A 17698-nucleotide genomic window follows, 5' to 3' on the forward strand; every position below is an offset into this window, starting at 1 on the left:
AGGCCAATCCTCGTGTACAGACAACCCTCTAACCTCAAACAAATCTTTCCAGTAACCACGCAGCACACCTCCATCATAATCATCCAGGAATCCACCTCTGCAATCAACCCTAGTGCCAACTCTGTCCATACATCTACACAAGTGATTTCATCACTGGACCCAACCACATCAACCACTATGTCAGGGGCTCATTTAACTGCACATCCATTAATGTGATCTATGCCATCAAATGCCAGCAATGCCCCACTGACATGTATAATAGCCAAACTGGACAATCTCTACGGGAAAGAATTAATGGACACAAATCAGGTATCTGAAAACGCAACACACAAACACTTGTTGGAGAACACTTCAACCTGCCTGGGCACTCATTAATGGATCACAAAGTCACTGTATTGTTTCAGGCCAATTCCACAAGCCAAATACATAGGGAAGGGTTGCAACTTAACTTAATTTACAAATTTGATTCCTATCACAGAGGTATGAATAAAGACATTGGCTGGCTAGCACACTACCTTCCACATCCTAATGACTTAACCAACTAAACAATGGGTACTTAGAGAAGGTGCAAATTGTTCTCATTGGCTTCTTGCAACTTGAACACTCTAATTCACTATTTTCCCCCTTCCTTCCTTCCCTCTCCCATTTCCCTATTTATTCTTGGATTTGGACTTTTAATACACCATTCATCCGAAGAAGTGGGTTGTGCTCACAAAAGCTCATGATACCATTTACATGTTTTGTTAGACTTTAAGGTGCTGCTAAACTATTTGTTGTTTCTTAAGTTCTGAAAATGTGAGCCCAATCTCACTTTTTGCTATTCAGGATTTTTACTTTGGGCATTTAACACATCATGGATAGTAAAACTAGTTTGTCAGTTGTAGACCATAGTTTATTTTCTGTGATACGAATTTGAGTTTGTTTGGTGGAAACAGGGCAGGCAGCTGAAGTACTCTCCCTTGAATGATACTTTTGTTGGAAAGGTCTGGGAAGATCCAACAGACTCCATGCCCCTTCCTCATCTGGATGAAAACAAAAGATTTAGAATGGTTTTGTGAAAACAGATTTGTGTCAAAATGCCTGTTTTGGCATCAGAACGCCATCTTTGAGTTTGCAAAAAAGTCAGGGGCCTGGTGTGGGAGACTCAGGTTCACATTCTTGTCCTGCCTGATTATGAAAAAAATAATTCACCCCTTATTACTCTCTCTCTCCCCCCCTCATGACAAAAACTATGTTGAAACCAGAATGTCTCCACAAAACCTTTCAACATTTTCCAGTTGGCGTTAGAGCCACCTTTGACCCTCTCACCATCACCAGACCTCAGTGTATTTTTCTTGCATGCCAAGAGACTGTCAGAAAGTTTTACACAATGTAAATTATGCTGTTTTGCATTGGGGAGATCTGTGTAAGGCCTGGTCTACATTAGGCATTCTGTCACCATAGCTTGTCAAAGTGTGAAAAAAATTACTCCCAGCTGACACAGCTGTGCTGGTAAACATTCCTTGAACAGATGTAGTTATACCCACAAAAAAGCCATTTCTGCCAGCATGGTTTATTTCATTCAAGAAACTAGTATACATTCAACTAGTACAGTGGTCCCCAACCATTTGAGGTTGCCGGGCGCCAGGGGCCATGGCCGTTCGCCCACCGGGCGCCAGAGGGTGGGGACACTTGTGCGCCCGGGGGTGGGGCCCCCCCATAGCCCTGGGGCTGGCGCTCCCCCCCCCCAAGCGCTGCGTGCCCGGGGCCAGCACCCCCCCCAAGTGCCAAGCGTCTGGGGACGGCGCCCCCCACCCCAAGTGCCGCCTGCCCGGGGCCGGTGGTCCCCCCCAAGTGCTGTGTGCCTAGGGCCAGTGCCCCACTCCAAACACCACGCGCCCGGGGCCGGCGTTCCCCCCATGCGCCGCGCACCCAGAGTGCAGGTGGCCAATCCGCGGCGCTCCCGGGGCCGGCGCTCACCATGCGCCTTGCGCCCGGGACCAGCTCCGGCACCATGCACGCGCCATGTGCCTGGGGCCAGGCCAGCCCCAAGCACTTGGCGGGTGTACACAAATGCCCCCACAGGCGCCATGGCACCCACGGGCACCATGTTGGGAACTAGTACATCAAAAGAACTCTTGTGCTACAAAATGCATCTACAATAAAGGAATTTGTCCCTCTAGCTAGCTATACCTGCAAACCTTTCCCATGTAGACAAAGCCTAAAATATCACTGGATGCCTCTCTAGTAGTCTGCTGACTGGGGTTCTTTTCTCCTGCCTGCTCACTCCTCTTTAGCAGCCCTGCCAGTCTGCTTCCCTCCCCTTTGATCCTCCCACCTGTTGTTAGCCTGCCAGTAGGCAGTGGCTAGCAGTGCCTGGATTAACCCTTTGGTTTCTGAGGTAGCATGCAGGCAAGCACACCCCATGACAGGTTCCCTTTGAAACTCTTCCTCCAGCCGAAGCAGGTTCCGCAGAGGTGCGAGGGAAGGAAAGGCCTTCCAGTAGATCAGGTTTGATTTCTAAAGCTTCCTGGCCCAATGTGAGGTTCTACAACCTATCAGAGGCACCTTAGAAGTGGCAGTCCCTACAGAGCCTCAAGCCCGTAGTGACAGGATCAGATGGAGTGGAGCTGGCACACCACCATGGCTGTGATGTAATCCTGTCTTAAGAGAACAAGGGTGTGTCAGAGACTTGGATGCCTTGAGGAATCATGAAGATTAGTGGCAACTGACAGCCTGGGATGGACTCATCTTCCTCTCTATTGAGCACCAGTGCCAGACCCCCTTCCACCAATTGTAGGTATTCCTGTTGCCTTGATCTCCCTATGCCAGCTGTTCCTTAGCAGCTTCTTGGTTTTGGTGGCTGTGTTCTTCCATTCCCATTGGGTTGCATCTCTATCCGCACAGAATAGCAGGGCTCCCTATGGTGGGTGGAGTATCCTTAGTGCCTGCAAGGGGGTGAGGGGGCTGATCCTAAATGGAGTAGGAGGAGAAGGAAAGAGACAAACTCATCCTCCAGCTGGGGCCAATCTCAGAGGGTATGTCTACACTACCCTCCTAGTTCGAACTAGGAGGGTAATGTAGGCATACCGCACTTGCAAATGAAGCCCGGGATTTGAATTTCCCGGGCTTCATTTGCATAAGCGGGGAGCCACCATTTTTAAAACCCCGCTGGTTCGAACCCTGTGCAGCGCGGCTACACGGGGCTCGAACTAGGTAGTTCGAACTAGGATTCCTATTCCGAACTACCGGTACACCTCCACGAGGATGCGGGGTTTTAAAAATGGCGGCTCCCCGCTTATGCAAATGAAGCCCGGGAAATTCAAATCCCGGGCTTCATTTGCAAGTGCGGTATGCCTACATTACCCCCCTAGTTCGAATTAGGAGGGTAGTGTAGACATACCCAGAGGATTTGGCAAGTTTCAACAGGGCTCTCGTTACCCAATGGAGGAGAGTCTCAGATGGGAGGTGGGCCATTTCTTGAGGGGTCCTGTTGCCTGGCTTCTGTCAGTGTCACTTTTCTATTGGGTCCCATTTCCTAGCTGGGTTTCCTTACCTCTAGCAGAGCAGTACTTTGGAGAGCTGGTAAATTGCCTCGCTGGCCAGCCAGCTGATGTCCTTAGCTGAGTCACTGATGGACAGTTTCAGCTAAGCCGCCAAGTTCAGAGAACTGTGCTGAGTTCTAATGGAAGGGAAGGAGAGGAGGCTCCATCAGAATTCTATTATCAGTGTTGGAACAGAAAGTTTTATTCTTTTTATATTTGTATTTTAGGTTTAATAATGTAGCAATGTAAGGTAACATTATCATATAAATATTTCATTAAACTAAGCCCTTTAGTAAGACATATATTTCTTTGTATTAAAGCTTAGTGAGTTTAGTAAGTAAAGAGACAGAGGTTTTGGTATTGTGTCTATGTTAATGAGATTAGAGGAAGGCTGAAGGCTGAAGTTTTAATTGTTTGATTTACAATGTCTTCTGCTTTGCCCAATATGAGATGCTTTGTTTATTTTCTTTGAAGGTCCTTGTAGAGATTGTTTATGTGCAGCGGTGGATAGAGGGCAGGGCGAGCGGGGCGGCTGCCCTGGGCTCCACGCTTCAATAGACCCCGTGCATGCACCCCTCGCATGCTACTTCTGGTTGGCTGCTGCCGAGGCGCATGCGCAAAACGTTACTTCTGGTCAGCTGCTGCCGAGGTGGATGCGTGAAATTGTGCCGCCCAGGGCCCTGCGGCGCTGCCCTGGGCCCTGTAAAATTATCATCCGCCCCTGTTTATGTGTGAAAGTGGTATGTATGTGTCGAGATAAAGGTGTGACGGTTATCCTCAGAGCCAGATGGCCAAGAAAGGAGGGGTGAAGCGTGGGTGAAAATAGACTTATCGGCATCAGAGGAACCATCAGTATGTACCCATGGCCAGGAATTGATCAGATTTGCAGACTGACAACTCTCAAGTGAAGCAAGCACCCCCAAAAGACAATTGATTACAGGATGGGCCTCTTGGCAATGTTTTGGGAATGACTGACATCAAAAGATAAAACACTGGACACAGACTGACACAGCAGAATCCATAGTCTTCAACAGAGAAGAGTATTATAAAAGCAGGGTGCCTTGCTATGGAACTTTGGGTTTGTCTTGCCACCAACTCCAGAGGAGCATCGGACCATGACCGACAAAGGCCCTGCTCCCCCTCTGTGATTGATCTAGCTGGCCATTAGATTGATCCAGACTCTGGACTGGTAACTATTGCATCATCTGGCGGGACTGTGTGTACGGTGTTTGTGTGTGTGAGTGACAGAAAAGCATATGCTACTGTTGTATTCTCAATAAATGCAGCGTACTGCCTTTTCCCCTATAAAAGATCTTGCGTGCTTCGTTTAAGCATAACATCAGCTCCCAGTCTCCCCTGGGCCAGGAGTCTTTCTCCTGAAGTCCCTCTGGTGAACACACTGGGGGAGACAAGCTAGAGCTAAACCCTCAACTCCTTCTGTCCCCGCGGGAGCCTGGAGCAAAGGGATGTGAGCAGGGCCCTCCATGACGACTTGCACCCCAGCTGCTCCAGGAGGACAAGAAGGGACAAGAAGGGACCCAAGGCCAGGCATGAACCTGGCTGGAACAGGGGTTGGAACATGACCCCCTTAAAGTCCCAGGATCTCCACTGAAGCAGGAGAAGATGAACTTGACTCAAGTCTATCTCATTCCCTGCTTTCACTTTGCCTTCCCAAGGGAATACTCCCAACCCACAACTCCTGCGGCTGCAGGTCCTACAGCCTATCGGAGCCAGCTTGCCTACACCTGGCATCAGGAAACTGGGGTCAGAAGTCACTTACCTCACATTCAAGGAGAAGGATGGTGAATCAGAATGTGGTTCTACTATTCCTTATGGCCTTGGCTCTCTCCTGAGACTCTCTGAGCCTGCTGCAGACATTGACAGACTGGGGAATGGAAGCAGGTAAGAATCAATAGACTGGTGCACACCCCTGGGGCTGAGACCTTGTGCTCAAAGTGATCGTGGAGCTTGAGAAGGGGATTGTCACAATTTGTCTCTCTAGACCAGGACAATGTTCAGTGTTGGGATTGGTCCCACCCTTTCTGAACTGATTCATGAACAGCTCATCAGGATGTAGACAGACTCCTTACCCTTTACTGGCTTGAAAGCCCTTAGTCAGAGGAGGAGAGAGACTGTGAGGACAATTCCCCCCACCTCCTGCCAAATCTCAGTGACAGAAGGGGAAAAGAGCTGACTCCCTTCAAGCCCACCTACGAAAGAATCCATGACTCTTCTGTGAGCACCATCTCCTGCATCTCATGGTGGGAGCAAGGCAGGTTGTGTGGATGTAGGGAGTTGGAGACTCTCATTTCCAGAGCCAGACAGAGCCCTGACTTGAAGTTCCATCTCTTTTCCCTGTCCCTGAAGGAGGAAGGGCCCAACATAGCACTGCCCTGGACAAAGATGGCTCACTGCGATGCATGCTAGGAGGACAGACTGGAAAATGGATTTCCAGTCTTCAGTTTCCAGTTCCCCTCAGCACTAAGGTAGCACTGCCTCTACCCCTCCTGACCATACTCACCCCCAAGATGTATTGGAACCTACCTCTCTGTATCTGGGGACTCTGCCAGCAGGTTCCCCACCATGGCATGCCTGAGGTCAGACAAGGCTTCGTGCCAAGCTGCAAAGGAAGGGACAATCATCAATCACAGTTGGGAAACTGGGAAAACTTCTCTTCCCTGTCAGTAGCCCCCTGCTCAGCCAATCAGCATCAAGACTCTGAGAAGTAGGAGGCTGAGACGTCTTTGCAGATCACCAGCAGAGGGGATGCATCTCAGAGCAATTCCAGACTCACATCTTTGGGATGGCCTCCCACAAAGCCATCCATAAAAGGGGGTGTCTCTGAGGTTGTGTTGCACCTCTGTCCTGCCTGGCTGATGTCAGGGCCTGTTTGTGAGGTCACTACTACCTTTCCCCAATAGGCCGAGGTCCTACAACAGCCCTTTGTGGTGTCACTGCAGCACCCACCCCTCCCCTGCAAGGCTGATGTTGACTGTTCAGAATAAAGTGCTCTCAAATGAGGTAAAGACCAGCAATTGCTCATAATCATTATTCAGCAAGTATTTGAGAAGAACTGGCACATTAGAGAGAATCAGAAACTGTGCAGAGATAATAATTGCAGAGAAGCAGCACGGTCAAATACATGTTATTTGTTTGGCCTTAAAGAGAACAAAAGGATCAGAGTCTTCCTGTCAATAGCCACCTGCTCAGCTAATCAGCATCAAGACTCTGAGAGCTGGGAGATGGAGGGGTCTCAGCAGAAGTCCAAAAGGCTGGCCTGGGTCACCACGGGAGGGGATTAGTCTCCGAGAGCTCTCCTAGCCCCACCTCTCTGTGAGGGCCTCCCCGAGTTACAGCAACCCCCAACACACACACACATACCTGAGCAAGGAAGAATGGAACGGGAGAAGAGGGGGGCAAGAGAAGAAGAGAAAAAGGGAGGGAAAGAAGAAAAGGGAAACCTAAAGAGAGAAACCTCCAAAGCCTTAGTGATTCTACAGGACAAAATCCTTGGTAGGAAATCAAATAACCCCAGCCTAGTGATTTCTATGCCTATGTAAACCAGGGGCACTGAGGCTACTGAAAAAGGGAGAGTGGAGTCTGCTCTACAGCCTCAGCTGAGAGCCAGTTGGGTTTTAGCTCATGCGATAGAGGCACATTTTGTAACATCTGCAAACTGTGCCACTTCCCTGTTCACCTCCTTTTCTAGATCATTAGTTAATACATTGAAGGGCACAAGTCCCAGCACCAGAACTGTCCCATCCATAGGATGGTTTGGGGTGGCCGCATTGGGCCCCATACTTTGGGGATCCCCACAGCACTGCTCCAATTGTCTATGGATGGGACAGTCCCTCATATGGATGCTAGCCTGTGGGAGCCAGGGTGACCGGGATGGTTACCTGGGTGTCTGTGGCCGGCAGCAAGGGTGTAACCCCATGAACTCACCGCAGCAATGGGAGCCATGAGAAGCAGAGTAGCGGATGCAGAAGACTGCTCTGCTCTATCTCCATCTCTGAGCAGGGTTGCTCCACTTCACTGTGATAGTGGGAAGTGGAGTGACCCGGCCCTAGCTGGCTCCGCTCCCCTAGGTAGCAAAGGATCAGGGGAGCAGAGCATAGTGGGCTACTGGCTTACTCTGGCTCCCAGCACTGAAGTGAGTGCAGGGGTCTTACCCTGGCAATGGCCCCAGGACAGGTGCCTTGGTAATTCCCTGGGTCATGTCACTTGGGGGAAGGGGCTTTAAGGAAGGGGTGAAACGGGGGTGGGAGAGGGCAGAGCAAGGGTAGGAAGAGGCAGAGCAGGGGAAAGGCTTAAGAGAAGGGTGGCAATGAAGGGGTACTGTGGGGTGGGGGCAGGACCTGGGTGGAGAGGGGTTGTCCTGGTCCCCTCTGCCCCCTAGGGATGGCCAATGCCCAGTACAGATCCTTGGGGAACCCACTGGTCACGTCCTTCCTTTGTGAGCCCCTGTGCCTGTCTGTGCCAGGGCTGGGGGCTCTTTAAAGACAACTGTGAGCAGCAGTGCTATTCAGGGCAAGTGGACAGAGACCCTGGAGCAACAAAACTTGGGCTCAGTAACTTTATGATCAGCCAATTTCTTCTGGGGATTTTTCTTTAGCTCAACATTACAGGAAAATTGTCTGTGCTCACAGAAATGCCCTGCTATGGCTATTAAATCTCCCACTCATGCACTGGTTTTGTACCCTTCATCCTTCTTTTGAACGCCACAAATCACACACAGAAACCCTTCCCACCATCCAAGCCATAATTATCAAGGGCTTAGCTGCCAGTGCCACATGGTGACGCTTTTGTACCAGCAGGCTCCAAAATCAGACAAGCAGGCAGATGCTGGCACGTAGACACAAACTGCCGGAGGAAAGAGGATGTGGAGCTTAAGCATTTCATTTAGAAATAGTTCCAAAGTCGACTTGGCTGTGCAGTCTGCTGGAGAAAGTTCCCTTTCCTGTTTTGTCAGAGAGAAAGTCACCCACAAAGCCTAGATAGCATGGCACTGTGCCACAGCCTTATGGCATTGGGCTCACAATCTGGTCATTTCACACAAGCTGAGTACATCTGGAGCATGGAGGAAGGAAAAATCAAGCTGCTGATGGACATGGACTAACCAAATGCGGCAGTGTTGAAGGCTGCAGGTGCAGCTCAGATGTTTGAAGCAGTCGCATGGAATTTCTTCTTCTAAGGGTTACATGGAAACATCTTGGCTATGTCTAGTACAGCTGTTCTTGTGCAAGAATCTGCAGAGCAGCCACACTGCCCACCCGCTCTTGCGCAAGGACATTTACAGTACGGCATGGTAAGAAAAGGCTTCTTGCACAAGAGTTATGCTCTTTTTTATCAGGTGTAAGCAAGAGGGCAGTGTGGACGCTTGGCAGGGATTTCTTGCGCAAGAAAGCTCTATGGCTAAAATGGCCATCAGAGCTTTCTTGTGCAAGAGAGCATCCACACTGCCATGGGAGCTCTTGCGCAAAAGCACATCTCGCACATGGCAGTGTGGAGGTTTTCTTGTGCAAGACTTCTTGCACAAGAACCCTTGCACAAGATGTTTTTGCGCAAGAACCCGGCAGTGTAGACATAGCCCTTGGGTGCTGGAAATGGCTTAATAGGGTGGAGCATGGGAGAGGCCCTCAGAGTTGAAAACTCTCTTTCTGATCTGGCTTGCTGAGTGGTTTGGTCAAGTTATTTCCCTCCTTGGGCCTCATTTGCCCCAGCTGTAAAATGAGAAGAATGACCCTGCCCTCCTTTGTAAGGCCCTTTGGGATCAGCTGATGACCAGAGCGGTGTAAGTGCCAAGTATTGTTAAATATGATCATACAGGACTGGGCTGTATTCCTTGGGAGGCTGATCATTTCCCATCACAAGTTCAGGTTGTGTGTGCAAACACGGATAAGTGCTAGGCACAACCCATCTGCCAGGCCTTACTCACAAGAGGACAGGGTAATAAATGAGCAGAGCATGGAAGGCGAAAGGGTGTGTCTGACATGGCCAGGGTTTAAGCATGTTCCTCATGGTGCTAATGAGCAGTTAGCTCCATGCTAGGCAGGAGTGACCTGGTTGACGTGCAGCAGCTTTCTAGTGAAGTAAACATCCGGTTCCCCTGCTCTCCCATTGTGCGCAGCACTTTATACCTTGGTTTATTGCACCTGGCACTCTGCACCTGCCCCGTGCAGGGCCCAGCCCTCAGTTTGTCTGAAATCTACTGGGCCCAGCCGGGGCAGAATTGTGAGGAAGGCGTGTTTGGCAGAGGCCTTGACTGTTATAGGGGGCAGGGCAGTTATGGGATTGTTTTCCTGGGGATTATGCCCATGACTAGCACGATGCTCTGTGGTTCTCTCCACTCAGCAAGGAAACTGTCCATAGAGCTTAAACCATCAGTGTCTCTCCTGAAGGCAGGTCATTGTCACTGCATGGGGGAAAGATAATGGGTCTTATGGCATGAACTGGGTAATCCTGCTCTACAGAGGCTGTTTCCACATTCAACAGGGGTGACAAGGATCAGTGGATACTATTCAGAATCAGGGGATGCTGTTCATTAAGGTTGCCAGGTAGATGGGCATAGCCAGTGCTGTGCTTTTATCTCTGTGAGCACTGGGTAGGTAGCACCAAGAAAGTGCCTGTGCAATGCAGACACTGCAGCACAGTGCTACTCAAAATCCAGAGCATCACATCCACCCCAGGTGCCAGAGAGCCACAGAACTCACTAGAGAGCAAGGTGGGAGGAGCTCCAGTCTCAGGAGTAAATTTAATCAATGAACAATGAAAGGGATATATAGGAATTGTTTAAGAACATTTCACCAGATGCCCAAAAATGCAGAACTAAGGGAGGAGGCCATATTGGTTAATAAAAATCAACTTGGTTGAGAGGAGAAGTAAAAGTGGCTGTAAAACATTGTATATTAACCAAATGGAAGAAAGGTGAAGTAGATGATGACAATATATGTAAATCAGAAGCTCAGAATTTCTGGGGACAATATGATGGTGAAGTCATAGCGTTTGATCTCCTCCAGAGATATTAGTAGAATGGAAGGAATACTGCAATACAGTAGCTACTAAAGTTAGAGATTGTTAAATGAGCTGATTCAGATAATTATCATCCAAGAGTTGTAAAAGAGCTGGCTGAGGACATCTTTGGATAGTGAGTGTTGATTTCAATAAGTCTTGGAATGCTAGGACTATTCTAGAAGATTGGAAGAAAGCTATTGTTGTGTCAGTGTTTAAGAAGGGTAAACAGTATGACTTGGGTAACTATAGGCCCGCCATTCTAATATCAGTCCTGGCAAGAGAATAGAGTGGCTGTTATAGGATACAATTTATAAAGAATTAAAGGAGGGGAATATAATGAAAGCCAGTCAACATGCGTTTATGGAAAATAGATCCTATAAGACTATTCTGATACCTTTTTTGGGGACAGTTGCAAGTTTGTTTGATAAAAAAAACACTTAGACTTCTGTAGGGCCTTTTTATTAAAAATGTAGAATGATAAAAAAGTTCACATGGCACACAATCAATAGATTAAAAGCTGTGTAAGTGATAGGATGTTCTGAGCTCCTCAGAGTGTGTGACTGGTGAGCAGGTTATGGGGTGCTATTTAATATAAATATTCTTTCCATCACAAAGTGTCTTTAAATCTGGTTTCCCCTGCTGCCAGGTCCCTGATGTGTCCCAGCTACTGAGCTCTGAGTACCAGGATAGGATGTCCATTATCAGTCAGTGTTTCCTCAGGAATACTGAAGCAGCAGGACTGCTGCCCTGTAACATATGGATTAATGTGCCACTACCCTTTACAGACCGGTCAGTTTAACGTCTGTCCCAGGGAAGATAATGGAGCAGGTAATTAAGGAAATCATATGCTAACACTTGGAAGGTAATAAAGTGATAGGGAATAGCCAGCATGGGTTTGTGAAGAACAAGTCATGCCAAACTAATCTGATAGCTTTCTTTGATAGGATAACGAGCCTTGTGGATAAGGGAGAAGTGGTGGATGTCATATACCTAGACTTTAGTAAGGCATTTGATACGGTCTCGCATGATATTCTTATTGATAAACTAGGCAAATATAACTTAGATAGGGCCACGATAAGGTGGGTGCATAATTGGCTGGATAACCGTAGTCAGAGAGTTGTTGTTAACGGTGCTAAATCCTGCTGGAAAGGGATAACAAGTGGAGTTCCTCAAGGGTCTGTTTTGGGACTCGTACTGTTCAATATCTTCATCAATGACGTAGATATTGGGATAGAGTGTACGCTTATTAAGTTTGCAGATGATACCAAACTGGGTGGGGTTGCAACTTCTTTGGAGGATAGGGACATAATTCAAAATGTCCTTAGCAAGTTAGAGAAATGGTCAGAGGTAAACAGGATGAGGTTTAATAAAGAGAAATGCAAAGTTCTCCACTTAGGAAGGAACAATCAGTTCCATACATACAAGATGGGAAGCGACTGTCTAGGAAGGAGCATGGCGGAAAGGGATCTAGGGGTCATAGTGGACCACAAGTTGAATATGAGTCAACAATATGATGCTGTTGCAAAAAAAGCAAATATGATTCTAGGTTGTATCAACAGGTGTGTTGTAAGCAAAACTCATGAAGTCATTCTGCCGTTCTACTCTGCACTAGTTAGGCCTCAGCTGGAGTACTGTGTCCAGTTCTGGGCGCCACATTTCAAGAAAGATGTGGAGAAATTGGAAAGGGTACAGAGAAGAGCGACAAGAATGATTAAAGGTTTAGAGAACATGACCTATGAAGCCAGGCTTCACGAACTGGGCTTGTTTAGTTTGGAAAAAAGAAGATTAAGGGGGGACATGATAGCGGTTTTCAAATATCTAAAAGGGTGTCACAAGGAGGAAGGAGAAAATTTGTTCCTCTTGGTTTCTGAGGACAGGACAAGGAGTAATGGGCTTAAAGTGCAGCGGGGGGGGGGGGGGGGGGGGGGGGGGGGGGGTTAGATTGGACATTAGGAAAAAATTCCTAACTGTCAGGGTGGTCAAATATTGGAATAAATTGCCAAGGGAGGTGGTGGAATCTCCCTCTCTGGAGATATTTAAGAACAGGTTAGATAGACATCTGTCAGGGATGGTGTAGACGGAGCTTGGTCCTGCCTTGAGGGTGGGGGGCTGGACTCGATGACCTCTTGAGGTCCCTTCCAGTCCTATTATTCTATGATTCTATGATTCTAATTGGAGCTGCTTGACTGTATGTCACAGACCTCAGACCAAGGGTGAGCAATAATTTTTGAAGGGGGCCAACTTTACAAATTTCAGAAATGTCCAAGGGCCAACCCGGAAGGGCGGGGCCTCAAGCTGAAGGGGCAGGGCCTCAGGCAGAAGAGGCAGTCCGTGTGCTGTAAAAAGATGCCAATATGGTTTTTACATCACAAAGTAATTACATTTTAATAATAAATTGCATACAACATTATCCAACGATTATCATAGAAGGAAAAACTTGTGAAATTTGTAATAATAACACTAACATTTTGAGAACACTTGTAACATTTGTAATAACAACAACATGAACACTAAACTTATAGTTACATCAGTGGTGGGCAGTATCCGACCCACGGAGAGGACACGGTTCCACAAGGCTAGCCCCGGCAGGCCACCAATGCTTTATTTACACGTACCTCCACTGGTATAGCTGCTTGAACCTCCCATTCACCATGGAGCACCATCTCTACTGATGGGCATTGCTTGAATTGGGACACCACCTCCTACAGCTCACATGGGCTAGGAATGGCAATCCATAGCCAACAGGAGCTTTAAATGGCCATTTCTGCAGAGGCACAGGTTATTAAGCACTGACAGAAGCCACATCTGACTTATTGCCCACCTGAGTTTAATGCAACTTATGTGCATTAATTTTAAGTATAAAAGAAACAATGCAATTCGGTGTGAAGAAGAAAGTCTATGTTGGGCATTAACAAGGAACGTGAAATCAGATGTCATTTCTGATGTTGCAATGCAGAACACTACTGCAGTGTGGTCCTCAGCGATAGAAGATCTGTTCTTTGATTTATTGAATTTCATCACAGAAAATGTCTGCTCACTGATGTAAGTTGATCCGAACAATACAAGCATCTTTTGTACATGAGACATGACCTTTGGAAAGCTTTCTTCACTGAGAGATGCATAAAATTCCAGAAGTGGTGATGATTTGAATTGCTCTGCAAGCAGGGCATCACGCTGCAAGTCAATAAGCTCAATTTGGAGGTCACTTGAAGCATTGTCCACCACATATGTGAAAGGAGAAGAGAACAAAGCCATCCCCCCCACTGCTAACCTGTTGCCTGGCAGCTGCCCAGCAGGCACAAATTCTTTTAATAGAAGCAGTTGAAAGGGCTCATGCTTCTGCGTGAGCTCTTTCCAATTACTTCTGTTTAAAGGGCTTGCGCCTGCTGGGTGACTGCCAGGCAGGGCAGCCACCCACGAGGTGAGCCCTCTACATAGAAGCAGTTGGAAGGGCTCACATCTCTGGCTTCCTAACAACTCATTAGAGGACTGGGAGAGCTGCGAGCCCTTTTAAGTGCTTTTATTTAAAGTTCTGGTGCCTTCTCTATGCCTGTCAGGCAACCCGGGGAACACAAGACCCCTTAACATAGAAAGAGCCGAAAGGGCTTGCAGCTCCCCCAGTGCATTGCCAAACTGCGCTAAGGTGTTGCCTAGCAGCCGTAGGGAAGACACAAGCCCTCTAAATAGAAACAGCTGAAAGGGATCGCAGTCGGGCAATCCTCTAGAGGGCGGGGAGCTGCAGACCTTTCAGCTGTTTCTATTTAAAGGACTGCTGCCTTCCCCCAGGGCTGCTAGCAATGCAACCTCAGGGAAGAAGAGAGCCTTTTAAGTAGCAGGTGGGGGTAGGGATAGGTCAGTGGTTTGCACAGTGACCTGCTAAACCTAGGGTTGAGAATTCAATCTTTGAGGGGGCCATCTGGGGCAAATCTGTCAGGGATGGTATTTGGTACTGTCATGAGGGTAGGTAACTAGACTTGACTCAATAACCTCTCAAGGTCCCTTGTAGCTCTATGAGATGGGTATATCTCCATATGCTGGAAACAGCTGAGAGGGCTTGCAGCTCCCCATGCCTCTCGTGCTGACAGTACCCAATGCCAGGTGCTCCAGGTGCCCCAGAGGTAGTGAACCAAACAGGTCATGATCAAATGATCTCTCCCCTGCCATCCATCTCCACTCTCTGACAAACAGAGGTTAGGGACACCATTCCTTACTCATCCTGGCTAATAGCCATTAATGGGCTTAACCTCCATGAATTTATCTAGCTCTTTTTTAAACCCTGTTATAGTCCTGTTATAGTCCTAGCACTAGCCTTCACAACTTCCTCAGGCAAGGAGTTTCACAGGTTGACTGTGCACTGTGTGAAGAACTTCCTTTTATTTGTTTTAAAGCTGCTGCCTATTAAACCAGCACAGAGACTGATTGCCCCCTCTCCCATCACTATTTAGGCCTGGAGAAAGAGTAGTTTTGAGTGGAACTGGTTGAAAATTAACAACAGATCACATACAAAATAATCCACTTTTGCCCCCTGCCTTTGGGGGAGGAGTGAGGAGTCAAAATTTTGAAAACCCTTTGTCCAGCTCTATAATTCTGAGCCATCTTGGCAGAGTCTGTCTCCGGACATACTCTGATTCTGTGGTTTCTGCCATGATCCAGGTAGCCTGTCTAGTGTCTTTCCCAGGCAATGAATTTGCTAAAGGTAGGGGTGAATGTGGGAGTTTGCTTTAATGTTTTAAAGAATTCATAATAAAACAAAGATGGGAGGCTTTGTGTCTTTGTTTCATGTTGCCCTATTGTCACTCTTTTATCTCTGTAGTGATCACTGTCCCCACATCCCTCAACACTTGTTTTCTTCACTGGTTCAATTGTGAGAAGACAAATATTCTTTATATGCTTATCTCCAGGGAGATCTCAGGCAACCCCCCTTGTCTCCAGTTATTGCTGTCTGGTTATGCCATGCACATTTCAGCCATCCAGAAAGTGGCAGAAATGCCAAAGGAGGATGAGTCGGGGGGATAAATATTGACACATTTAATGCAACCAGAGATAAAGAGAGGTAAAAGAAGGTTCAAGCCTTAATAGTTTAGCATCTGCCCTTTGTGCAAAGCCTCTGGATTGCACGTGACTCTCTTGCTGGCAGCTACAGAGCTGCAGCCTTGCTGGTTCTTGCCCTGTGAGAGGAATAGAGATAAGTGCACACACATACACACGCTTTGAACTGATTCACCTCCCCACTGTCTCCAGTGCCAGGTCCCGGCTTGAACTGCCAGGTCCCTCAGATATAGGGTAGCAGAGTGTATTATCATTGCTTCCCATCAGATTTTGCTACTGCAGCAGTATCAAACTGTTTCTTATCAGGGAATTTGCAAGTGATAGAAAACACTAACACTGTAGACGTATCACTTTTAACTGCACTTATTTGTTCATAGGCACTTGGGAAGCAAAATATGAAGAAAGAATGGCTCTATATCAGAATTTGCTATTTCTCATCTTTATACATTGCTTTTTAATTTTAGACGTTTACAATCTGAGTTTAAAAAATGGACCTAAATAAGTAATATTTGACAATATAAACATTAATATAGTGATTCATCTAAGTTTTTAGTTGCATGCATATTAATATATAAATGTTATCATTATTGTGTATAATGACAATGTATTTAAATATATATCTTAACAAAATCATTAAAATATAAGATTGAGTTACTCAGTCACAGGTATTTTTTGTCCATAGCACTATTCTGAATATTTCAAGCTGATCCACTCTTTCATTATTAACTGACTTGACAAGCAATCAATTTAAAAAAATGATGACACAGAAATAATTCAAAATATTGGCATAATAATAATTATTAATAATTTTCATTATTAATACAAGCTTGATCCTTATCCCATGTGTATGTGGTACTGATCCAGAAGGGGAAAAACTCTCTGGATACTGGACTTTGACCTTTATTCTTGTGCTCTGAAAAGTTATTTTCTGTTTCTCAATCTATCCTCTGCTATATGCTATCCATATATCTCATTTCGCTCGCTCTTTCTCTCTCTCTCCGCTTTATCATCATCATCATCATCATCTCTCCTTTGGACAAGCAATAGTTGCAACTCTCCAAACAAATAACAAAATAAATATGATTTAATCCATTTTTACACTGAGAAAAATTATGGAACTAAAAATCCAACCTACTGGTGAGAGATGCCATTTATTTCAAGGATGAAATGTCATTGAATTCTTTCCATGCTAGGCAGCCTATTCCAAACCAAAAATGTTACCTCTCTCGAGTTGGCTTTAACTGTTCCTTTCCTGCTGGTGATTATCCTGACTACAGCCCGTTATTTTTGAATGTTTTTCCAAAGTAAATGCCTGCAGGGAAGAGAAATGGCCGAAGTGCCATGAGGGGCTACGGCAGGGATGTCACACCTGTCTCAGCGGACTAGGACACGAAGACAGCCAAGGCAGCTGTGGGCACCAAGCTGGTGTATGGGTGAAGTATGTCTCTGTAGGCAGCTGAGCTACCATTGCAGCTGGAGATCTGCCTGGCCTGGTCAGGACGTAGGATTGCCAGATACCTCACAAAAAATCCCTCCCCCCAAGGCTCGGGGCACTGGGGTGGATGTTTTCTCCTCTCCGGCTCCTCCGGCCGGACCTCTCCTCTCCTGTCCCAGCTCCCGCCCCGGGTACTGCCTGGCTCTCTGCTGGTGTTCCCAGCACCAGCCTCTGGCCGCTTTGTGGCCCCCTGCCCACATCCTGCCCGCCCTCGTCTCCCGCGCGCCCCTTGCTAGCGCGAGCGGCTTCGGAAGCCAAGGGAGCGCAGTCAGCTGTGGCCGTGCGCTTAGCCCCGCAGGGCGAGGGGGACTGGCTGACTATACGCTCCCGCCCCCGGAGTCAGCTGACCCCTTGAACGAGCCGCCCGCCCCGCCGCAAGGTCCCGGGGCCACGCCACAGGAGTCCCGACCCGCCCCACACAGAGCACCCATTGGCCCCAGATTAAAGTCCAACAGGCACCCCCAAGTGCTATATATACACCTCGGCCAGGCTATGGGAAACCACGGAGCGGGAGAGAGGGCTGCAGCATCTCTGCGAGAGTGGGACCTGCAGCCAGGACCCCCTCTGCCACCTCCAGCCAGGACCCCCTCTGCCACCTCCAGCCAGGACCCCTCTG

At 47.6% G+C, this 17698-nt stretch overlaps 1 long non-coding RNA gene across 1 annotated transcript; it reads right to left on the reverse strand.

Annotated features, from left to right (window-relative positions):
* Window positions 1-846: 846 nt before the first annotated feature.
* LOC106732448 (uncharacterized) lies at window positions 847-6498 on the reverse strand. Its single transcript, XR_016347029.1, has 5 exons — window positions 6319-6498; window positions 6069-6144; window positions 5305-5409; window positions 3536-3661; window positions 847-1022 (listed from the first exon to the last, which is right to left on the reverse strand). It is a non-coding gene; the product is annotated as an uncharacterized LOC106732448 (long non-coding RNA).
* Window positions 6499-17698: the final 11200 nt, after the last annotated feature.

Source organism: Pelodiscus sinensis, chromosome 17 (assembly GCF_052426305.1).
Source record: "Pelodiscus sinensis isolate ZL-2025 chromosome 17, ASM5242630v1, whole genome shotgun sequence".
In the NCBI taxonomy this organism is placed as follows: domain Eukaryota; kingdom Metazoa; phylum Chordata; order Testudines; family Trionychidae; genus Pelodiscus; species Pelodiscus sinensis.